Source organism: Ambystoma mexicanum, chromosome 5p, assembly GCF_040938575.1.
Source record: "Ambystoma mexicanum isolate Mex_15411 chromosome 5p, UKY_AmexF1_1, whole genome shotgun sequence".
Lineage (NCBI taxonomy): Eukaryota > Metazoa > Chordata > Amphibia > Caudata > Ambystomatidae > Ambystoma > Ambystoma mexicanum.
This window is the reverse complement of record NC_090930.1, coordinates 348,647,027-348,672,728: the sequence shown is the minus strand read 5'-3', so window position 1 is coordinate 348,672,728 and position 25,702 is coordinate 348,647,027.

The following is a 25,702-nucleotide window of genomic DNA, read 5'->3' as shown; positions in this document are numbered from 1 at the left end:
GCACTTGTATCACGTGAGGTTCTGCATGCAGACCTACGTCACATCGCCACACAGAACCAGGCTCACCCGTCCGGCAGACTTGCTGCTGACGAGGGGCAAGCTGCGGCTAGGCATGGCCAGGATACTGTGCCACGTCCTCCTTTCCAGGTTCAGCCAGACTCGGACGACCATCTATCTCCCACACAGGTCGGGCTGTGCAGGCGTTGAGCCCATGGAGGTTTTTTTTTTGGCTCAGCATCATCGCATGTCGATGTTGAGCAGCACCCTGTACCTCCCCCCTGCTGGGTGCCTCCCCTCCCCCCCTGGTCGTATGTGGCCATTTTTGATTTTTCTTTTAGTTTAGTTAGTTAAGTTTCTGTTTGATAGTTAGTTTAATTAGGTACTGTAGGTTTTCCATTGTTAGTGTAATTAGTTAATAGTTGATTTAGTTTAAAATTGCTAGTCTATTGTGCTTTCATGGGACGGTGCGGTGCTTTGTGGCTTTTGAAGGCATCCACTGTCTGTTCCAGCTGGGCCCTTCAGGCTTGTCTTTTGTATGTGTTTCTGCTTGGGGTCCTTGACTCACATATGCCACTCCTGCCTCCCTTATCCATGGGCTCACAAGGATGGTTCGGTGTTACAGAATTTTACACAAGGGCTTTGGACTGTCATATCTGTGGCATGTCTGGTGCTGTGTGACTTGTGTTGCCACCCCTAGTGGGGATGATTTTGGTGTTATTGTCCACTGTTCAGCTTTTGCTAGATGGGGTGTGTCATGATTAATGTGTACATTAATTGCTATGCATTGTGTAGTATGTTTCATATCTTTACTGTACACGTGCTTGTTGCAATTCATGCTGTAGATAGTGTTCCACACTTTGGATATGAAAGACGGACTGATGGTGTGATTTGTGATGTGACTCTCTGACATGGTCAAGTGATGAGATGCCTGATGAGACAGACACAGATGACTTTGAAGCATTAATCATGTGTTTCATGCCCTTTCTGCAGGGTGATGAGCCTCCAGAGCACCTTTGCCAGCAGACATGGCCCATTGGACGACGGGTTCTGGACACATTTGTTGGTGCCCACATGCACATGTGTGCACAAGCAGAGGCACAGGGATTGCAGACCAACATCCTAGAACTGCTGACGTGTTCCAAGGAACTCCAGGCAGGGTGAGCAGCACAGGGGGGCCACGACACAGCAAAGCTTGCACCAGGCGAGTTGCACATGCAGGCTTAGTCACAGCACTGAGGGTGAGCTTAGACGAATATTGGTGTTGAAGCACACAATGCAGCTCAGATGTGTTGGTGGACTGATGGCTGTTGATAGTAGGGTTGTCTGGGACACATGCAGGGGCAGTGGCACATACCCTCCGGTACACCAAGGTCCATTGAGGCACTTGTATCAACTATGTAGCCTTCCGAGACATGGAAAGGGGCAGCTCACAGGGACATATAGCAAGGGACATACTCGGGTGCAGTGCATGTCTTTTCCATGTACTTTATGATAAATGCACTGCCAACTTTGTTTCGGTCATGGTGGTACGCAACTTGCTCAGAAGTCATGGCTTGCTATATGGGTCTGTTTGCTTACCCAGGGAACATTGCATGTTGTGTGAATTGTGACACATTGGTGTTCCATTTGCCACACACCCACCGGCAGCTGACTTACTGCATTGACTGTGTATGACCCGTCACAGGGGTGATGTTATATATGGGTACGAAGCATCTACACCAGATTGTCTGTTTGTAGAGTAGTTTGTTGCTATGGGGCATGTTTGGTGTTGTGTTTTTGTGTAATTGGCACGTACAGGTTGTTGACTGTGGCTCTCTTTGCAGCATTGCAGTGCTCCTGTAACCAGACCTGAGAGTGCGCAGGCAGGAGGCCAGCACTCAAAACCAGAGCTAAGTGTCTTGTTGTTTTTCTTTCGAACTGCTCTGCATAGGCTTGCTGGGGAGTGTACTAATGCATGGATGTATGTGTGGTTCAATTTGGTATGTTTTTTCTCCCTAATCACCCGTAATCCTATGCAATTTTGAACCCTGTACCCTATACCCGGTGTTCCTGCTTCCCGTACCTGTCCAAGCGACGTTCCCTGACCCTCTTTCCCCGCTGGGGTTGCGGATGCCTGTGTAAGCTCCGAACTTGCAGGCGCCAAAACCCTAGAGGGGGTGTTTGGTTTGTACCACTCCTGAGCCTGGACTACAGAAGGCCATGACAATGATGTCCAAGTTTTTTTGGATTGTGTATGTGTTCATGCAGGTAGTACATTTTCGTGAATTCCCTAGTTTCATGTGTCATTCCTCCTCCCCTCTCCTGCCACTCATTCCAGTCATCCAGTGTGTCAACACCTGTCCCGACTGCATATCCCTGAACCTCCTTCCCCACCAGGGTCTCAGGGGCCTGTGTGAGTTTGACCTTGCAAGCACCCGGGACATGGTGGGGGTGGTTGTTTCGTGACACTCCCGCGCCTGTACAGGGGACCTGTGACAGTACACATCCGTTCATGGTGCATCATCCTATGTCATGTACCACACATGTTTCACATCCTGTCGTGACATTGTTTTACTGTGCTACCTTGGTTGTTGCATCATTGTGGCAGTACTTGGCATTTGTGAGGTACTGCTACGTCAAGTCATGTACTGGAGGGTGTTCTGGTTCATTTTTCTGGCTTGGATTTTGTGATTTTGGACATGAGTGTGGATTATGAGGGTGCAGGCACCTTTTTACACACAAGGTGGGAGATGGTGACGAAGGGTAAAGGTGATCCTGTGGCCAGGTGGAATTGAGGTTTGAAGGCTCCATGACCCAGGTGCAGTTGTTCAGTGGGTCATGGTCATTTGTGAGGGAGGGTGGGTTGTTGTTGATAGTTGCCTTGCCCTGCAGTGTGATGGGAACCCTGACATTGTAATGATGGTATCCTATGTACATGTTGTGTTCTGCTGATCAATGCCTGTTCATGTGTTGTGTTTACCTTTCAGGTGCAAGGGGATAGTTGTGGTTTGACATGCTGGGGTGTACACATGGTGAATGTTCACATGTGATGTGTAGAGAACACTAATGGTCACTTGAGTGCACATGCATATGTGCAGTGCATGTCCTTGCAGAACCACACACTTGCACTCTGATGCACTACATGTACTCCCACACTTGCATATCCACGTGTACACTGTTTGCCTTCTGGTGGCCCCTGTGTCCCTGCAACACATATTCTGTGACCGATTATGGATCCTGTACATGCATAATTTGCTGTTTGATGTGGTCTGTCACTTAGATGTGATGCTCAGGGTGTGCATCACACACAATGGCTGTTCACTGTGCTGTGCGCTGAGCAGTGTGTTGCAGGAGTAGGACACAGCACACATGAGCTGCAGTGTTGATTTTGCAATGCACAATGTGCATGTAGACAAGCATTCATTGTTATGTTACGTCTACGACTCTTCATTGTCTGATGCCACTGTACATTTAGGACATGGCAATGTGTACCTTATCGTTACTGTGTTGGTGTATGGGTATTGCTTTCCATGTCATGTTGTGGTATGGGAGGGTTTGAGTGACATGACTGTCCACTTGCACTGCCTCCCTGGCAACCCCTGCACTGCGGTACTGTCTCTCTATCCCTACAGCCCACCCTTCCCAGCACTTGTCTGCACTTACCTTTGCAGTTGCCACCAGCCGACCTATGTATTTTTTTTGGTCTACTTCCCCTGTACTGCACTCCCCCCCTTCCCCTTGCACTTTTCCCTTCCCCCTACCCCTGCACTTGCACAATCTCAAGGACACCTGGCCTAGTAGTACCGTTGTCTGTCTTCCCTTGTTCCCCCCTCACTGCCTCATCGCACCTTGAAATACTTGTGTATAGGCCATATCATGTCTTATGTCATATGTATGCCTTTTGGTCACACGGGATAGGTTGTGTTTAAGTAGCTAGGGATGCAGACGATGTGGCACTTCCATGGCAACTATCTCAGGGTGGTAGGGTTGTGACAGTTGACTGTCTCTTTGTCATCATCGATTGTCACCTGGTATGTGCCAGGCCTGTGTGCACTCCGCAGGGGTGGGAGTTTAGGTGAAAAATGTGGCCACAAGCTGGCTCTGGGCTTCCTTGCCACGTGCCCTGTCCCCTCCCATGGGCAGCACCTGTGCCTGTGGTTGGGGATGTGGGGGTACCACCATGTCCACCGGGACGCCCTGCCGTGTTGCAACATTGTGCAGGACACATGCTGCCACAATGATCCTGCACACTACTGGTGGTGCATAGAGTAGTTGCCCACCAGAGCGGTCAAGGGAGCAGAAACGTGACTTGAGCACTCCGAATGTGCGCTCCACTATGCCCCTGGTTGCAATATGGGTGGCGTTTTATCTTACCTGGGGTGGTGTGGTGGGGTTCCGGATTGGCGTCATCATGTGGTTGCTCAGAGGGTAAGCACTGTCCCCTGGGGAGGTGATAATAGTTGAGATTATTAGGGTTTGGATATTTGTCTGTGTGTGACTTGCATGCATGTGCAAGGGCATTTGTACTGACCTAGGAGCCATATGTCGCCATGCTGCCCAGCTTCCAGGGCCCGGCTCAGGGCGGACATTCTGTATATGAAACTGTCATGGGTGGTGCCAGGGTAGTTTGCATAGACAGAGGTGATGATTCCCTTTGCATCGCATACCACCTGTACGTAAGAAATAAGCTAGTGGTGTACAGAATGCCAGTGCTTGCGGTTTCGGTAGATGTGCTCAGTGGCCCTAGGTGGACGTAGGGCCACATGGGTGCAATCTATGGCACCGAGCACTTTGGGGAAGTGTGCCACCCTGAAAAAATCCAGGACAACGGCCTGCCTTTCTGCGGGTGTTCTGGGCATGTATATGTGCCTGCAGACTGAGGGGCGCGCTGTCATGATTGCCAGTACCTGGTGTAGGCAGCGTGACTGCGTGGCCTGTGAGACCCCCCCCACTATGGCAGTGGTTCGCTGAAATGACCCAGTGGCCAAAAAATGCAGGACATTGAGCAGCTTCTCCAAGGGGCTCAATGCTTGGGAGCAAAGGGTGGGGGATGTAAGGTCATCTTCCCACTCCCTGACCAGGTCTAGGATGATATGGGGTGGAAACCTATACCTGCCATAGACCTGGTCGTCAGGCATCCCAAAAAGGCTTGTCCGTGGTGCAAAAATGCGTGCCCTGGCTATTCTCCTCCTCCTGCGGTGTCCCACGATCAGTGCTGCGACAAATGGGGCATTCATCGTAGCTGTATATACGCGTTTGTTGTTTGCGCGCACTTTTATGCTGTGCACGGGGACGCTTCCGCCTGCCTTCGTGTGGCGGACGCGTTGACGCCTGTGTGCGTCTTTTGCCGTGCGCGGGTTTCCCGTATTCGGATCCATGAATACGGGTTGTTCGCGTGCGTGTGGGCGTTCCGTGTAGTTCCCTGCAGTACTTCCCCAGTTACGCCTTCTTTTTCACGCGTTGTTCCCCATTCCGCGTGTTACGCCCACTGTTCCGCCCACTTTGGTTGTGTGCGCCGCGCTATGTGCGCTTTTGCTGTGCACGTAGCGCACGCCGTGTATGCCTGCGTGCGCCATGGCTGGATTGGGCTCACGGACAGCGGGAAACACGCGAAACGTCTTCCTTGAATAGCACGCGTGCTCGTGCGCTGCGTTTCTCACGCTTGCGCTCCCTTGCGCCTGCTTGCGCATGGATTTTCGGCGCACCTTTGTTCCATGAATCGGCCCCATGGTGTTTTCTACTTCTATCATAGCTAATTCTGCCTCATTTATTATTAGTGGTTCTTGGCTTCCTGTTACAGAAGGTTGACTACTGTCAGGAGTGTCTTTATCTAGTTGGGCCTGGAGTTCTTCTTCGTGTTGCTGTTCATTGTGTAACATTGTTTTGTATTGTGTAAAGGTTACATCAGTTATAGTGCTTTCATTTGCTTTGAAAGCATCTTCATAAGAGTCATAGTTATCTAGTATTTCTTCTTCTTTTCTCCATGGTTTAAAGAGTTTTAGCAGGAAAATGTAATATACTTCTTTATGTTGAGGACACTTCAATGGCAATTTGATATGATTAATTAAATTTGGTTTAGTGAGTTTATCTAAACTGCCTTCACAGTTTGTCACTCTGTAGTTACCTTTTTTTCATCAGGTTTTCTATTATTTTTGTATGTGTAGTTTTGGGCTATGTGGTATAGACACATGGTTTCCAAAGTACTACTTCTATTTGGGTAGTATGTGTCCTATAAATTGTTTTTTTAAAATGTCTTGGCTGTTGGGATTATGTTTGGCTATTGTTTCTATATCTTCGTATGATTTGATAACTCTTTTTCTAGATTTAGCTGGACCAAGACTTAGCCATACTATATTTTCAGATTTACTATACAATGCAGTACCAGTTAAACGATCAGCTGCTTCATATGATCCACATTCTCTATGGGAGAGCATTTTTATGCCCAAGCTGTATAATTTCTGAGACACTGTTTTATCTGATGACAGGTCATTCCAGAGGTCTTGGAGCTCTGTCCTTTCTGCTTTGGTTAAGTATGCTGTGACATATCATGCAACTGCAGTAGAAGTGTCTGCAATGTACTGCACATCTATGTTTGCATTCCATAAGTGGGCAATTATTGCATTATAATCATTGATATATTTTTCTTCTTCTTTTCTTTTTATGTAATATGTATTTTTAGGTGTCTTACCTTTAACACTATGTCTAACTGAAGACATGAGGTTGTTCACTTGACCTGTATTTGTAACTGTTCTAGGGAAACCAAATCGGCATTTGGTGTAGTATTTCCCTTTGTTTTTGTATTTGCAACGACAATATTTGCCACATTTGTGTCTTTGAAATTGTAAAATGTGTGCATGAAGATCACTATTTGTGGATTCTGATGGAATTTCACAAGTGACATATTTTTCAATAAACTGTAAAACAGTGGCATCATTGTCTTGACCAAATTTAGGAGCATCTTTAATCCATAAAAGCATGTGGATATGTGGTGCTCCTCTGGCTTGGTATTCTTTTCTCCAAAAGAAGTGTTTAACTTCTCCAAGGGGAGGAACAGTTTTATTACAAATAAAATGTAGCATAGCAATGAAGCGATGGTGAAAATATCTTGAAACATTAACAGGATACAAAGAACAAGGTTCTCCTGGTGTTAGTATATCTATGTTTGTTTTGTTTTTGTTTGATATGCGTAGGAAATCATGTAAATCTTCCCATGCATATTCTGCACAACTTAATGTAACAAACAAAGTGGGTGGCCCAAGGTTTCTGATCATACAACGTACATCTCCATGACGTCGAAACCAGTACTCTTTAGTACCACGCACATTTGCTAATAGATTGGTAATATTTGATTGTAAAACCTCATCCTTTTGTTGCACTTTTTGTAATAATTGTGTAGCTGTCATATTTTGAAAGTGTGATCCTGATTTTAATATGTGTGCAACTCCGTAACATAAAGTTGCTAGTTCACTTTCAAAGCGTAGGTGGAATATGTATTGCACATTTTGTCTAAATCTGGGATCTTCAGAATACATCCGTAATGAGCGGTATTCTGATGCTGATATTTGAATAGGTCTATCATCGTACCTTTCTCCTTTGCCAGTAGGAAAGAGTAGAGGAAAAGCATGTGCTTCTATACTTTTTTCCCATATGCTGATTGGTGATCCTTTTGTTTGACGCATTTGGTACATTTCCAGTGCATCTTCTATGGTGTCATTAGAGTGCAAAGGATGAATTGTATAATGGTCTAAAGTATTGGATATTGTAACAGGATCTAGGAGCTCAAATTGACCAGTTTCTTCTGTTTCTTGAATTATTTCCGTTGTATCCTTCAAGTTTTCTTCAATATTAATTTCTTTGTAATATTCATTATTCTCTTTAAGATATTGCATGGCTTATCTAACTTTATGTAAATCTACCAGCTGTTGCCATATTTTTTTGTCTTTTGTAGGTACTCCATTTACTAAGATAATTAAAGATTGCTGCATTGGACGTTGCACTCCTAGAGTATGCACATTTTCTTTTAGATCTAATGGTAAATAAACTACTTTTCCATGAATGCCTTTTACCAATTCAGAGGGAGGTAATTTTGCTATTTTTGGTTGAAGGCGTATTATTGATTGAAATGGGTGTACTGTTTGAATTATGATGCTCTCCTATAAATTAAGTTGTTGTTTGTTGTATGGGGTTTTGGTAGTGGGTATAGTTCCAAATTATTTGTGATAGCATGTGAAGGAGTTTGGTTGTTGTCAAGTTTTGTAGTGCAGTAACTGCAAAGTATTAAGGGGTCAGGTATTTTGTATTTGTTTTCTGCTACAAGGTAGAGAGCTAATTCAAACCATTTAGAATCTTCATTTTCTTCTATTTTATATGATAGATCTACAGTTTTTGTGTTACTTTTATAAAAAGTTCTGCGGCAACATACACACACATGGTTTGGTACTTCAGCTGATGTACTTTTAAATTTTAGTATTTCTTTTTTGTATGTGTTTAGAAAAAGTTTGCCATGTGTAGAATTGTTGCTAATTTGGTTTAAAGCTATTTCATTCTGTAAATGGCTTTCACTTCCAAAATATTTTTTCTGGATATAGTCAATTTCTTGAAGTAGGTCTTTCGCTGTACCATGCAGAAGAATGTTATTTAAATTTGCCAGTGGTAAAGCAGGACCTTTAGCATAGTACAGTTTATAGACTAGATTTCTTATAGTTGAATGATGTGTTGATATTCTTTTGATATCATGGAAGATGGTTTTACAAGTAGGTCCTGTAATGCAGGCCAATGAATGTCCATGTAGTCCTGTGTATTTGCGCACTGGACAAGTATCCATATTTTGCAGTAGTTTAATTTTGATTTTGTCTTTGCTTTTTACATATTGATTGAGGAATTGGCGTAAAGACTTGAAAAAAGTTCGGGAATGTTACATATTGACGTGCATGGCCATTTGTACACTAGACATTCTGATTCAGTTGAATGGAAGGGTCATTGTAAGTTTTTAAGGCATATTTTTGTAAGGAGTACTTCTTGTTCCATTATGGTATTATTAACTTTTTCATAACCTCGACCACTGCTATGTATGGCTATTGTATTAATTTGGTTTTGTTTGTGCGCTTCTGTAGTGTGATTCCATTCACCTCCGCAGATACTTAAGAAGTTCTTTCTGTTGACATTTCTTTTATTGCAAAGTCTTTTTTTAATTTAGTTATTAGTTTTGTTAGTGGTTTCATTTTGTTTAACACTAAAATAAATAACTTTCTTTTGAGAATAATTGCACTGTCTATCAACGCTTCTAAGATTAATTTCTACGATAGGTTTTAAGCATTGAACCTGATTTCTCCCCAGTTTTTATAAGATTTTGAAGTACTTTGTGATGGAACATTTTGGCTAAAATACTTTTCTTGGTATGCTTACTTTGCACTATATTAAAATTTAAAGAAGCAGTTTTATCTATAGTGATAGCTGATTTTCTGTTAATTGTTTTTTGGTTTGTTTTACATTTTGATAGAGGAGGCATGTTTCAGTAAATGACTGTATTAGCTGTTTTGTTTCAACTTTTTTTACAAATTCTGCTAGAGATGGATGCTTATGTTGCATACTTTTATTTTCATTTGCTCTACTTCTGCCTTGCTTTCTACGGACTTGACTTTTGGTAGGCATTCTTTAGGGTCTGTTTAGGGTCTGTTGAAAACAATAAAGATGGTATGGGTTTGGGTGTTCTACAATGTATGTGTGATGTGTGCATGAGTGTTTGAGTAAGATGATGTATGTAATGGTGTGTGATTGTGCATTGGGAACTACAACTAGTAGGGATGGGTATTCTTCAATTAATATGTTCCTAAACTCAGGTTCAGATGACCGAAAGAAATAAGCTAGTGGTGTACAGAAGTATAAATAGTAAATCTAATGTATACAATTAAAACAGTTGTTTGTTCTATAATATGAAAATTCTAGCGGTTGAGTTGGGTAATTTGTGAGTCCAAAAATAGGAATTTGTGCCCCATTCTGGCTGTAAATCGCTGTTTAAGACATGGGGATTTTTGGACAGAATGGTGCACAATCTCTATTTTTAGGCACAGAAATAGCATCAATTAACTTTACAGTATGTTTGAGTAATAATACAAATATTATGGTGATATTCTACTTACTTTTTTCTAAAATGAACAGGTTAATTCTTAGTTCTTCTTTGTTCTTCAAATTCAGCTGCTTCTTTTCAGGAGAATGATCTTCACTGCAATTGTAAAAGAAACAAATTAGTAATTTTGTTTGTATATAGCACTGTTTTTAATTTAGATATTGATTTTTATTTTAATTCAAATCCTCAGCACCTTCCTAAAGACCATTAAAACTATTTTATTTACATAAGATATGTCGAACCAGTTCAATACATATGATATGTTCGTGATGAACAGATTGTATTGCAATGACTAACTGTAACAAACAGAATATCTTTACTGTCTTGTGAAATTCATAAAGTACCACTGAATACCACTATTTATGTAACTAAGGTGTTCTAGGTAATAGTGCCTCAATGTCATGCTTAAATAAAAGTAATTAAAAAAATAAATAAATAAATACAAATATGTAATTGTATAAGTATTATTTTTTGAGATTTGAACATAGAGTGTGCATGCATGCAATTTTGTTTGAATATATGTAGTCTATACATTTCATTTAAAAAATGTTAGTTTACCATGATTTGAGTGTGTGTGTATAAAGAAAGTAAATAGTATAAAGGTTTATAAGTGACAGTTGATTTTAGGAAATTGGAAAAAATACAGTAGATTCATTTTCCAGATTACACAAGCTAAAATTCAGTTTGAAAATGTGTTCATGTACTGTACAGAAAATATGCATACCTGTAGTTTGTGTTCATGCATATGGCTATGCAAGGAGTTGCAGGTAGAAATTTTGGAGACTTTTACAGTATTTCTTGTAGATGGTGCTTGCCAATGATATGACACTTGTACTCAGAGAAATTCACAGTACATTTGCAGTGCTGATCTATGATGATGCAGTTAGATGTGGAGGTCTTGAATGTGATTGGTGCATGGTCATGTGATTTCTTAGCTACATCCAATGAGGGAATGACACAGAGAGTGAAGTAGAAAGGGCTGCTTCATGTTACGATATGTCCGCGGACATAGTGGTAGATGGGCTGTTCATGTTACGATATGTCTGCGGACATGGTGGTAGTTCGCGGACATCAGGAGTTACATCCGGGGATTTTTGGGTTCAGAAGTCATGCAAATGAGAATGATCAGATAGCTATGGCTGTGTGTTTCAGAAAACAGATTGTCTGGATTGTGGGAGATTCATGGATACATTGGTTGAAGGTGCATGCAGAAAGCTGTGGAGTAGCTGTAGATCTTGGATTTCAACATGTGGAAGTACACTGGCAAGGAGTACGTGGAATGAAGTGGTTGGACTTGCTACCTCTCTGTGCTACTTTGGAGACAGAACAACATCCAGACATAATTGTAATTCATTGTGGAGGGAACAGTTTAGGACATGTGACTGGAATTTTTTTGCAATTTGCTATGAAAGAAGGACTTGGGAAGGACATGGATATGTTTCCTAATTGTCAAGTGATATTTTCACGGATTGCGCAGAGACAAATGTGGCTTCGTTCTTCTTCATTAGGTCCACAAATGGAAAAAGCAAGGCGCAATGTTAATAAGGTTGTTTGTGCCTTTCTAAGAAATTTTGGCATGTCCTCTTTTCACAATGAAAATATTATGTTTCGTAGTACATACATTTTTCGCAGAGATGGAGTCCATCTTACTTATGCTGGCAATCAGATTTTTCGGAGAAATGTACAAAATGCCTTGCGACCTTTTTTAGAAATACAGCATCCATTTTAAAGTAGGTGTTAAGTATTTATAATTTTTGACATACAAACACCTCCCAAAGGCTCTTTTCAGAGCTACCACTTTCTCCCAGAGAAAAATGCAATGGTTATAATAGGGTAGCACCGCAATTTTTTGAATGTTCGCGAACTGTCCGCGGACTTCTAAGAAATACAAAGGGCCCTGCTTCATTTATCTTCACTTCTATTTTTTAACTGTGGAAGGCGGCTCTGAAAAGAGCCTTATTTTTTTTTGATTTTTGATATTTTGTATTTTTTTTGGTTTTTTATACACGACACACTAGGAGAGGAGGGGAAAGGAGGGTAAAGGGGGGACACCAACCAAAGGGATAAGAAAGGGCGAGCTGAGAGAGGAAGATATAGAGTGGATTTTATTTGGGTAGTGAGCAGGTCTTCTCGTGCTCGGAGACGATAGTCTCAAAAGCACTCCGAAGTCGCCCCCCCTGCAGAGTACTGTGTCACAGTTCATACATACAACTGTGACCTTCAAAAGGTAAGATTCATCAGAATTCTGTATGGCCTGTGAGGCAGCTTGAGGAAACGCTGTCCCACAGAGGTGGTCCTTGTGGTGACAGGATCAGAAACGGAGGATGAAGTAGAGGAAATAAACCTACTACGTTCTTCGCAAGGTACAACCTTGCGAATAGCCCCAGAGTGAAATGACCTCAGGTGTTGCTTCATGGTCGTGGTCCCAAAGCTGTACAAACCGTGCAAAATGATACTCAGTCGTGGAAAGCATTCCACGACTGAGTATCATTTTGCACTCATTACAGATAACACGGTTCGCACGAGCCTTAGGAGCATTCCCATAAATGGTAAACAACCGCCACACCCAAGACTCACGCCTAGTGCGGGTAGTAGGGATTTCCTCTACCTCATTCTTGTCATCCTCTTCTTCTTCCTCTGCATCCTCACTCCTGTTCCCCTCTTCAGGCCCTTGGGAAGGTGGTCGTGGTGGAGGGGGTGGGGGTGGTGCGGAGGCAGACACAGCACCAGGTGGCAGCAGTGGAGCCACAGAAGCCATCAGGTTGAAGATGGAACTCTGCAGGTTGCAGCAAAATTCTCTGTGCTCTGTAGAATAGCCAGAAACACAATGAGTATAAGCTCTAGGGCGTGGTCTTTTATAGGTGTGCTTGTGCGCGGTCCGCGGACATGCGCGCTGTCCGTGGACAGATCGAACACAAAAAAAGGTTCAAAAAGTTTCAAAAAGTATGTATAAACTTATAATTAGTATGTGGGACTTGTGCTATGGTGAGTTTTTATTGGAAAATATTGTGGATTACTTGAAAATGTACTTTTAAATTGTTCAGGGACACGAACAGTGTCCGCATTCAGAACACGCGATCAGCATGGGCGCGGTCACATGGTCGCTATGCGAACATGTTCGTGAAGGAAGCGACTGTCCGCAGAACACCAAATGCATGGGCATTGGTTTGCACATGTGCGTTGATGTTCTACGGACACTGTTCGGGTCCTGAAGTAATAAAAAGTTTGTCAGATGTCAAACGAACAGTTACGGACAGGCGTTTGTTCTTAGAACAGTGTCAACTTGCTTGCGAACAATACAGACAGAAATAGCGTCCTCAGAACACCTCCATTTTTGTTTCTTTACGAACATTTCAGGACACCGAGTGTGTTCTTAGAACAGTTTCAACTTGCTAACGAACAGTACGGACAGGCATAGTGTTCTTCAGGACACCTCCATTTTTGTTTATTTACGAACGTTTCAGAACACCAATGGTGTTCTTAGAACAGTTTCAACTTTCTAGCGAACAGTACGGACAGGTATAGTGTTCTTCAGTACAGCTCCATTTTCGTTTATTTACGAACATTTCAGAACACCTGTGCTGTCCGCAGACACCTACATTGTTTTAAAAAACAAAAAACGGAAACTAATTACAACTCAATATAAAAATGTAACTTTATTTAACATACATTAATAATTTATGACAGAGAAGGTGAGACAGAAACGGAAACAAAAACAGGAGAATTAGGGGTTTCAACATGATTGGTATCAGGTGAAGAAGGGATGGAAGTCTCAACAAATTGTTTTGGATTATGGAGATCGTTTGGGGATAATTGACTGGGATATGGTTAGGGGGGACAAGTACATGTGGGGCAATGGTATGACTTTTTGTTTTAAAATGATCTTCAACAAAAGTTTTCAAATTATTAAAATTGGTCAACAAAAAAATCCATTTTTGATTTTATGCTTTCAAGCGTGTTTTCCATAACAGCTTCTTCAGAGGTATTTTCTATTTTGGTATGCTCTGTACAAAAAAAAAATATATATATGTTAAATGTATATAAAATAATAATAATTAAATGGTTTATATTGTAAAGTGTTTACCATTAGTTTCACTATCTAGTGACATTTCCTCATGTGGGAAATGCTGCTCTGGCCATTCCAGAGTACTAGACATTTCTGTGAGAAAAAAAAAATATATATTTTTTTATCTAATACGGAAAGTTTATAAATATATGATTAAAATGAAGTACACTTACTATTTCAGGTAAAATATGTTCTAAGTACTGTGTAGGTCTGGTGTTGTTCTTAGTTCTATAGTGTCTGTGAGGTAATTATGTTGGAAGCCAATTTATCTTCTTCTGGTATATTCCATTTTAGAACATATTGTATTTAAATGAATGGTTAGTGTGGTACATATGTGGGTTACATTTCTTATGTATTACTACATATAATGTGTATGTGTGTTGCTTTTTGAATTTGTTAAATGTTCCTATGTTATGATATAACAATCAAACATACCCCCCCCCCAGAGTTTTTAGGTAGTGGTACTGTTCTCCGAACATGTCCGCGGACATTAAAATAGTTCGCGGACATCAAGTTCAGTAGAAGAGGTTAGTATGTTCCATATTAATGTACATAAAGTCAAAGTTATTATTGTTAAGTTGCGCTACTAAAAACGCATGAAATTCAGTGAAAAAACTTTGTTAAAGGGACGTTATGGTTAAGTTGCGCTACTAAAAACCTATGAAATTCAGTGAAAATCTTTGTTAAAGGGACGTTATGGTTCAGTTGCGCTACTAAAAACCTATGAAATTCAGTGAAAAAAACTTTGTAGTGTATGGATTCACCTATAGTGCAAATGATGATGTCCAATCAGAGGATAGGAAAATGTGAATAACCTGTTGACGAGGAGAAGAAATTACTGATGGGCCCATTGGTCAGTACTCACCCTTGAAAACTAGTAATGCATGATAGCTGCACCATGTGAGGACAGAGTGCAGGATTCACATACTCCAGCAAGCTTCAATAATCAGGACTCAGTAAATTGGCAAAGGGAAGTCCGTTTATTGATACATACATCAGCAGATGGAAATCAGCAGCATCACGAACACCTGCCTCACCCCGACTTCCTCGAACTTTAGTCAAACAGCCTCTTTTATGGGCAAAATCCGTCATCATCGACGTCTAATTCTACAAAAAATCATCATGCAATACAATTGGTTGCGAAAGGTAACTTAATTATAGTTGCTATATCTGTATATGGAAATAATGCAAGTGGATTGGATAACTCTTATCAGGTGGGCATCTACACCCTTCCCTCTACAACACACATGATTGACGTCACCACAAGTACGACGTCTCATTGGTTACATTGTCTATAGGACCCTAGATTACATGGTCCCTTGTGATTGGGCAAGTTACACCCCTAAACATAAATCTCCATTTTAATTAGCAGCATGCAGAGTAGACACCCTGGTGCCTAGTGTCCCAAGATTCACCCTTCCTTCCTTTCCATCAATCAGTATTTTAGGGCTATGTGTCAATTAGTTGGCTGGGTATGGCCTCGGATCTGTAGTTTCTTATCAGGAAAGGTTAGGGCGTCCTCTGGTTCTGGATGACATCAGGCGGTGGTACATCTTCGCGCCTGTCTGGTCACGTGCTGGTCTACCGTGAACCTGCAAAAACAAAGAGGTGATGGCTGGAAGGTTTAGACTGAATCTTAACCACTGGCATTGCTCGGGGCAACCCTCCAGACCATCGTTCTTTGCCTGCCAAGCCATTACAGAAGGGGAAAGACCATATGCAAATCAGGCTTGGCCCCAGCCCAAAAGGGGAAGTCCATCCCAAACTGCTAGGTCACATCCCTTCTGCACGAGACCACAAGCATCCCCAAACATGTTTCACCCTTGTTGGGGCTCATCAGTGAGGAGTAGCTTGGGTCTCTAGGCCCAGCAGGCACGGGACCCACGTCTACTGTGAATCTGCTTCAGTTTCCAACCTTTTGTGCATTTAATTCTGTGTGCGCTTGGCCACCTGCATGGGCCTCTCTTATCTTGACCTTCACAGGCGGGCTGGTATTCTCTGTAGTTGGAGTCTCGTGAGCTCATGCTCACCTCCCCTTCTCTGGTTGACCTCGATCTCCCCGGCATAAGCCTCTCTTTGTTGAGTTTCGATTCCGCTCCTTCTCTGGTCTTTGCTGGGTTTCTAAACTCGGCCTGTCAGGCCTTGGGCCGCCTGGGTACATTTCTGCTTTCACAAAATGGAGTGTGCAGTATTGAGGTAGATATATGGTTGGCGCTTTCCGCTCTATTCTTCTACTAAGCATTGTAGGCAGTATTGCTTTCTTAGCATCTTGCGTTTCAAGCTTATTTACACACATTCAACAGGGCGGTTGCTTCCATCGTGTCTCATGGCACTATTCTCTTACGTTTTAACAGTGTCACTCCCCTGCATCCACTATCATTATACTTGCAGTTACTAGTACTGGCATATGTGCTTTCAGTAGCCAATTGCGTTTGTTCACGGGGCTGCTCGGGCCCTTGGTTTATTTTCATTGGCCTTCCATTAAGGCTTTAGGGGTCTCCTCGTGGACCGTGTGCAGGTATTCCTCACTTCGCATCAGTGGCTGGTAAGGCTGTCTGATAGGGTCTGTGCTGCCCAGGGTTGTTGCGTTATGGCTGCTTCAACCGGTATTGATCTCCTTATGTACACGGGGCAGAGTCCCAGTGCGGCTCTCTGTTGGTTCATTTACTCCTCATACGTCGCGTACTTCGGCGAGTACCTTACTGGCAACTCGGGATGGGGGGCAGGGGTGCAGGTCATATCTGGGACCTCCTCTACAAACCTGTAACATTTTTTTTTTATTTCTCTTCTGTAATTTACTATAAAACCAGACATGTCTGCAATACTGTCAAATGTATTTTGATCATTCCCAGCCTAGGCTGTGTTATACAGGGTCATTAGTGCAAAGCTGGACCCATCCTTCACCACATAGCTACTTTTCATATATTCACAAACACCAATCACTGCATCATTATTGAGAAAGGAAAGTAATCCCTCCACACAAGAACTTCATGCTTATGCTCTTAGTCAGTGTCAGGCAGCACTAAACATACATATTCCAAATATGCAAACACAACAAACATTGCATCATCATTCCTGTAGGAGAATAAACTCACTTGTTGACTCTTCTGGCCGAAGGCCTACTTTTCAAATGTCCATTCACAGGAACTATTGCACCAACATGGCCTGGGAAAGGAGGATCCTTTGCCTGACCTGTGGTCAGACCCTGGGTCCACTCTCACTTGACCCTGATAACAACAAAACCCACAGCATGAACAGAGACAGAGAAAATAGGCCCAGCATACTTCAGAGCTTCTAAGTGCTTATTTGTTGTTTGAGCTCCCCTACTGTATTCAAATCCATTATCTGCAGCTATTAACACCCTCCATGGAAAGGCTAACAGTATTAACATATTCCCTACATAGGCACCACCCTAGATAATGCATTACAGCCCCACCAAGTTTTGAATATTTTCTCCATGTTTCTTACATTGGCTTTTCCTCTTTTTTGCCTACATCTCATCAAGTGCACCATTTTAGCATGGCAAAGGGAATGGCCACAATTAGCCTTTCCTACAGCAAAAAATAAACAGATCTCTATTGTAAAACCAGGTAGGCAAACATATTAATTAATTACATTTATCAGTTCTTGGGTTCTTTCAATAACCCTATCACAAATGACTCCACCCCAAATGTAGCTATGAAATCTGTTGGCTTAGTAGCAAAAAACTGCTTTTCGATCAACACTTTGAGCATTTAAAAAAAGATAATCCTCAGCCAGCAAAGACCTCGAAATCGCCAAACACGTTCAAATCGAATGTGAACATTGATAGCACTCACCAGCCAAATTCTCTGAAAGTCAAGAACAAAATCCCTGAGAACAGAAGGTGGTACAAATGACTATTTATGTATTTATTCATTTAGTTAGTTTGATATATTTATAGCAATATTGCTTTGTATATACGACATTAAAACATGATAAAATAACATAATAAAAAGTGAAGTAAAATGGATAAAAAGATAAAACAAATACATATAGTTATACATATAAACACATACAATTTTACAGATCACACCATCCGTCCTTACTAAGATTACCACAAGGGAACTACATGATAAAAGTGTAATTAATCTTCAGTTCATAGAATCGCAAATATCTGTTTACATTTCCAGTAGAATTTGACCATAAAATAAATAAAGTTTATGTTATTTGCCTGCATAAATTGTGACCATAACCGAGCCAGTATAGTGCAATCCATTTCATCATTATACATCTTCAGATATTCCGCTCTTAAACTGCTCAAGTCATTACAGCAAAACCTAATATTTTAGAGACTTTCAACCACCTCATCCCTGCATAGTCTGCATAGTTGTTCTGCATGAGGCATCCCTATATACCTCCCCTTAATTTCCAGGACATCACTAATTTTAGGAGCAAATATTGCCTAATCACGTTGCAGTTAGGAAATGCCACTATGTGCTGGCCTAGATCCCCGCTCTTGGAGATGAGTAATGAACGGGCCACTATTTGACTTGGATGCCAACTGTATAAAATGATTTTCATAGCTATATTTTATTTTTTATTTATTTGCATTTGTTAAGCGCGCTTGCAGCCCGTAAGGCATCGAGGCGCTGTTACAGAGGATACGCAAATTTAGGATTACAGACAGGTGCCAGGAGGGCTCTTAGTTACAGATTGGTAGGCATATATGCAGTGGACGATACAGGTTCAGGTTAAACGAAGAGTCTGGTTTTGATAGCCTTACGGAAGGCTAGGTGGGATTGAATGAGTCTTAGGTGAGGTGGCAGAGCGTTCCAGTGCGTGGCTGCTAGGGTGGGGAAGCTGGAGCCACCAGCGCGCACTTTCTGAGTAATAGGCGTGACGATTGTGTTGGCATAAGGGGACCTGAGAGGTCTCGTGGCTGTGTGCCTAGTAATTCTGTTGGTCAGGTAAGGAGGGGCAAGTTCGTGAAGGCATTTGTGTGTGAGAGCAAGATATCTATATCTATGTAGTTTGTTTTTCAGACTAGATTTAATAGTTAAAACAGATGTGCCAGTTACAGTACTGTTCAATGCAGACTGCCAATTGCTGTATCATATGCCCTAAAGGAATGGTTCAGTCAAAATTTCTTATTGCCCCTACGGGTCGGCCATGTGTTTTTAAGTCGGTCGATTTTAGAAACATTTCCTATGGGCCTTACCCGAGTTTTCGTCCATTAAAGGCACGCAAAAACAGGCATCAGGGAGCTGCCATTTTGTGATAATCCTATCATTTCCCCCATCGCCCTGGCTGACCTGCTTTTGCGGCACTAAATCATATCCTCCGCCCCTGAGCCTGACATTATCAAAACATTCATATTCCCCGCCTCTCTCCGTGACGTTTCTGTGCTGCGTAGGCAAACGTGCCGAGTCGTCTTCTACGCGACTTCACACAGAACCCGAAAACCAACACAGATCAACTCACAACACAGCGTGCCACAATTTGGAATATGAAACTGTACTTTAAAATCAAACAGCAACACAGTACATTTGGTAAAGTACATTTATTTGACATTAAGGGGGTAATTCATAGAATTCAGCGCACAAGTGGCGCACGCGGCTGGCGCACAGTGTGCGCGTGCGAATCCCTGCGCCAGCCATGTGCGCTAAAATCCATTTCCGCGCACAGAGTATTCATGGATTCCAGCTACCAAAACCAGCCGTGGCGCACAGTGACGCAGCGACCCTGCAACAGCGGCAGTTACGCCCCCAAGAACCCCTCTCGCGCAGGGAAAAGCCATCAAAATCCCCAATCCAGCGCAAAGGGCTGCGCTAACCCTGTGCCAGTACGTCAAGCGGGCTACGTGTATCACTGGGGTGCGCGGGAAGTACCTCACGTCATTTCAGCTGGGTACGTGTATTTCAGGGGTGTGCTGGAAGTTCCACACGCGATTCCATCATGGTATGTGTACATCAGGGGTGCGCGAGAAGTTTCACACGTGAATTCAGCAGGGTACGTGTATATCAGGGGTGCGCGGGAAGTTCCACACGCGAATGTCCTGGCTATGTGTATTTCAGGGTGCAGGGGAAGTTTCACACGCGATATCAGCAGGGTATGTGTATTCCAGGGGTGCGCTGGAAGTTCCACACACGAATGTCCTGGCTACGTGTATCTTGGGGTGCGCGGGAAGTTTCACACACGATATCAGCAGAGTACATGTATATCAGGGGTGCGCGGGAAGTTCCACGCGCGAATGTCCTGGCTACGTGTATTTCGGGGTGCGCGGGAAGTTTCACACGCGATATCAGCAGGGTACGTGTATTCCAGGGCTGCGCTGGAAGTTCCACATGCGAATGTCCTGGCTACGTGTATCTTGGGGTGCGCGGGAAGTATAAACACGCAAAAACAGCAGGGTATGTGTATTCCAGGGGTGCACGGGAAGTATCACACGCAAAATCAGCAGGGTACGTGTATTCCAGGGGTGCGCTGGAAGTTCCACACGCGAATGTCCTGGCTACGTGTATCTTGGGGTGCGCTGGAATTTTCACACGCGACATCAGCAGGGTACATGTATATCAGGGGTCCGCGGGAAGTTCCACACGCAAATGTCCTGGCCACATGTATTTCGGGGTGCGCGGGAAGTATCACATGCAAAAACAGCAGGGTACGTGTATTCCAGGGGTGCATGGGAAGTATCACACGCAAAATCAGCAGGGTACGTGTATTTCAGGGGTGCGCGGAAAGTATCACACGCAATTCCATCAGGGTACGTGTATTACAGGGGTGCGCGGGGAGCACCACACGTGAATTGCACGTGTGGGTCCTCCCAGGTGTTCCCTCTACACCCTCCACGGACCCTGCAGGTGGCCCACACCACAGGGGCCTACCCTGCACATGTCCTGCAGGCACCCCATCCACCATGGCCATGCCCCCCAGCCAACCCACATGTCACCTTGCACTACTGCCCACCAACGCATGTCCCCCTGCACCCCCAGCCACCAGGGGCAGCCTCCACCAGGCCCCCACCCATGTCGCCCACCCCCCCACCCCCGCTCATGCTCCGTGTCTCCCTTCTTCCCCTCCACCCCCTGCTCATGCCCCGTGTCTTTCTTTTTTCCACCGCCCACCCCCCACTCATGCCCCGTGTCTCCCTCCTGTACCCCCCACCCCCCGCTCATGCCCTGTGTCTCCCTTCTTCCCCCACCCCCGCTCATGCCCTGTGTCTCCCTTCTTCCCCCTCCACCCCCCGCTCATGCCCCGTGTCTTTCTTCTTTCCACCGCCCACCCCCCGCTCATGCCCCGTGTCTCCCGTCTTCCTCCCCACCCCCCGCTCATGCCCCGTGTCTCCCTTCTTACCCCCACACACCCTGCTCATGCCCCTTGTCTTGCTTCTTTCCACCCCCACCCCCTGCTCATGCCCCATGTCTTCCTTCTTCCCCCCACCCCCCCCTCATGCCCCATGTCTCCCTTCTTCCCCCCACCCCCCGCTCATGCCTCGTGTCTCCCTTCACCCCCCCACCTCCGCTCATGCTCCGTGTCTCCCTTCTTCCCCCCACCCCCCGCTCATGCCCGATGTCTCCCTTCTAAACCCCCACCCCCCACTCATGCCCCGTGTCTTCCTTCTTCCCCCCACCCCCCACTCATGCCCGTGTCTCCCTTCTTCCCCCAACCCTCCCACTCATGCCCCGTGTCTCCCTTCTTCCCCCCGCTCATGGCCCGTGTCTCACCTCTTTCCCCCCACCCCCGCTCATGCCCTGTGTCTCCCTTCTTACCCCACCCACCCCCCGCTCATGCCCCGTGTCTCCCTTCTTTCCCCCCACCCCCGCTCATGCCCCGTGTCTCCCTTCTTCCCACCCCACTCCCTGCTCATGCCCCATATCTCCCTTCTTCCCACCCCACCCCCGCTCATGCACCGTGTCTCCCTTCTTTCCCCCCTGCTCATGCCCCGTGTCTCCCTTCTTTCCCCCCACCCCCCGCTCATGCCCCGTGTCTCCCTTCTTTCCCCCACCCCTCGCTCATGCCCCATATCTCCCTTCTTTCCCCCCCACCCCGCTCATGCCCCGTGTCTCCCTTCTTTCCCCCCACCGCAGACACGGGGCATGAGCGGGGGTGGGGGCCCCACCTTGCCCTACCCTCGCTCATGCCCCGTGTCTTCCTTCTTACCCCCACACCTCCTGCTCATGCCCCTTGTCGCCCTTCTTTCCACCCCCACCCCCTGCTCATGCCCCATGTCTTCCTTCTTCCCCCCACGCCCCCATCATGCCCCGTGTCTCCCTTCTTCCCCCCACCTCCGCTCATGCCCCGTGTCTCCCTTCACCCCCCCACCCCCGCTCATGCTCCGTGTCTCCCTTCTAAACCCCCACCCCCCGCTCATGCCCCGTGTCTTCCTTCTTCCCCCCACCCCCCACTCATACCCGTGTCTCCCTTCTTCCCCCCACCCCCCCACTCATGCCCCGTGTCTCCCTTCTTCCCCCCCGCTCATGGCCCGTGTCTCACTTCTTTCCCCCCACCCCCGCTCATGCCCTGTGTCTCCCTTCTTACCCCACCCACCCCCGCTCATGCCCCGTGTCTCCCTTCTTTCCCCCCACCCCCGCTCATGCCCCGTGTCTCCCTTCTTCCCACCCCACTCCCCGCTCATGCCCCATATCTCCCTTCTTCCCACCCCACCCCCGCTCATGCACCGTGTCTCCCTTCTTTCCCCCTGCTCATGCCCCGTGTCTCCCTTCTTTCCCCCCACCCCCCGCTCATGCCCCGTGTCTCCCTTCTTTCCCCCACCCCTCGCTCATGCCCCATGTCTCCCTTCTTTCCCCCCCACCCCCGCTCATGCCCCGTGTCTCCCTTCTTTCCCCCCCACCGCAGACACGGGGCATGAGCGGGGATGGGGGCCCCACCTTGCCCTACCCCTGCTCATGCCCCGTGTCTCTCCTGTTCACCCCACCCCCGCTCATGCTCCGTGTCTGTCTCCCTCCTTTTCCCCCCGCTCATGGCCCGTGTCTCCCCTGTTCACCCCCACCCCCGCTAATGCCCCGTGTCTCCCTTCTTCCCCCGCTCATGCCCCGTGTCTCCCTTCTTTCCTTTCTTTCCCCCCACCCCCTGCTCATGCCCCGTGTCTCCCTTCTTTCCACCCCCGCTCATGCCCCGTGTCTCCCTTCTTCCCCCCACCATCCCGCTCATGCCCCATGTCTCCCTTCTTCTCCCCCCAGCCCCCGCTGATGCCCCGTGTCTCCCTTCTTCCCCCAACCCCCCGCTCATGCCCCGTACCTCCCTTCTTTCCACCCCCTGCTCATGCCCATGTCTCCCTTCTTCCCCCCACCCCCTACTCATGCCCCGTGTCTCCCTTCTTTCCACCCCACCCCCCGCACATGTCCCGTGTCTTCCTTTTCCCCACCCCGCTCATGCCCCATGTCTTCCTTCTTACCCCCCACCCCCGCTCATGCCCCATGTCTCCCTTCTTCCCCCCACCCGCGCTCATGCCCCGTGTCTCCTTTCTTCCCCCCACCCCCGCTCATGTCCCGTGTCTCCCTTCTTTCCACCCATCCCCCGCTCATGTCCCGTGTCTCCCTTCTTCCCCCCACCCCCCGCTCACGCCCCGTGTCTCCCTTCTTCCCCCCACCCCCGCTCATGGCCCGTGTCTCCCTTCTTTTGCCCCACCCCCCGCTCATGCCCCGTGTCTCCCTTCTTCTCCCCAACCCCCGCTCATGCCCCGTGTCTCCCTTCTTACCCCCCACCCCCCGCTCACGCCCCGTGTCTCCCTCCTGTACCCCCCACCCCCGCTCATGCCCCGTGTCACCCTTCTTTCCACCCACCCCCCGCTCATGCCGTGTCTCCCTTATTTCCCCCATCCCTCACTCATGCCCCGTGTCTCCCTTGTTCCCCCACCCCGTTCATGCCCCGTGTCTGCCCTGTTCCCCCCACCCCTGCTCATGCCCCGTGTCTCCCTCCTGTACCCCCACCCCCTGCTCATGCCCCATGTCTCCCTCCTGTACCTCCCACCCACCACTCATGCCCCGTGTCTCCCTTCTTCCCCCCACCCCCCGCTCATGCCCCGTGTCTCCCTTCTCCCCCCGCTCATGCCCTGTGTCTTCCTTCTCCCCCCCACCCCCGCTTATGCCCCGTGTCTTCCTTCTTCCCCCCCGCTTATGCCCCGTGTCTCCCTCGTGTTACCCCCCACCCCCGCTCATGCCCCGTGTCTCCCTCATGTTACCCCCCACTCATGCACCGTGTCTCTCTCCTGGTCTTCCCGACCCCCCACCGATGCCCTGTTGTGTTCTCTTTATACACCTTGCCTTCCCTTTCCCTGGTGTCCATCTCCTGTACCCCCCACCCCCGCTCATGCCCCGTGTCACCCTTCTTTCCACCCACCCCCCACTCATGCCGTGTCTCCCTTCTTTCCCCCATCCCTCACTCATGCCCCGTGTCTCCCTTGTTCCCCCACCCCTGTTCATGCCCCGTGTCTGCCCTGTTCTCCCCACCCCTGCTCATGCCCCGTGTCTCCCTCCTGTACCCCCACCCCCTGCTCATGCCCCGTGTCTCCCTCCTGTACCTCCCACCCACCACTCATGCCCCGTGTCTCCCTTCTTTCCCCCACCCCTCGCTCATGCCCCATATCTCCCTTCTTTCCCCCCCACCCCGCTCATGCCCCGTGTCTCCCTTCTTTCCCCCCACCGCAGACACGGGGCATGAGCGGGGGTGGGGGCCCCACCTTGCCCTACCCCCGCTCATGCCCCATGTCTCCCTTCTTACCCCCACACCTCCTGCTCATGCCCCTTGTCTCCCTTCTTTCCACCCCCACCCCCTCGCTCATGCCCCATGTCTCCCTTCTTTCCCCCCCACCCCCGCTCATGCCCCGTGTCTCCCTTCTTTCCCCCCCACCGCAGACACGGGGCATGAGCGGGGATGGGGGCCCCACCTTGCCCTACCCCTGCTCATGCCCTGTGTCTCTCCTGTTCACCCCACCCCCGCTCATGCTCCGTGTCTGTCTCCCTCCTTTTCCCCCGCTCATGGCCCGTGTCTCCCCTGTTCACCCCCACCCCCGCTAATGCCCCGTGTCTCCCTTCTTCCCCCGCTCATGCCCCGTGTCTCCCTTCTTTCCTTTCTTTCCCCCCACCCCCTGCTCATGCCCCGTGTCTCCCTTCTTTCCACCCCCGCTCATGCCCCGTGTCTCCCTTCTTCCCCCCACCATCCCGCTCATGCCCCATGTCTCCCTTCTTCTCCCCCCAGCCCCCGCTGATTCCCCGTGTCTCCCTTCTTTCCACCCCCTGCTCATGACCATGTCTCCCTTCTTCCCCCCACCCCCACTCATGCCCCGTGTCTCCCTTCTTTCCACCCCACCCCCCGCACATGTCCCGTGTCTTCCTTTCCCCCACCCCGCTCATGCCCCATGTCTTCCTTCTTACCCCCACCCCCCGCTCATGCCCCATGTCTCCCTTCTTCCCCCCACCCGCGCTCATGCCCCGTGTCTCCTTTCTTCCCCCCACCCCCGCTCATGTCCCATGTCTCCCTTCTTTTGCTCCACCCCCCGCTCATGCCCCATGTCTCCCTTCTTCTCCCCCCAGCCCCCGCTGATGCCCCGT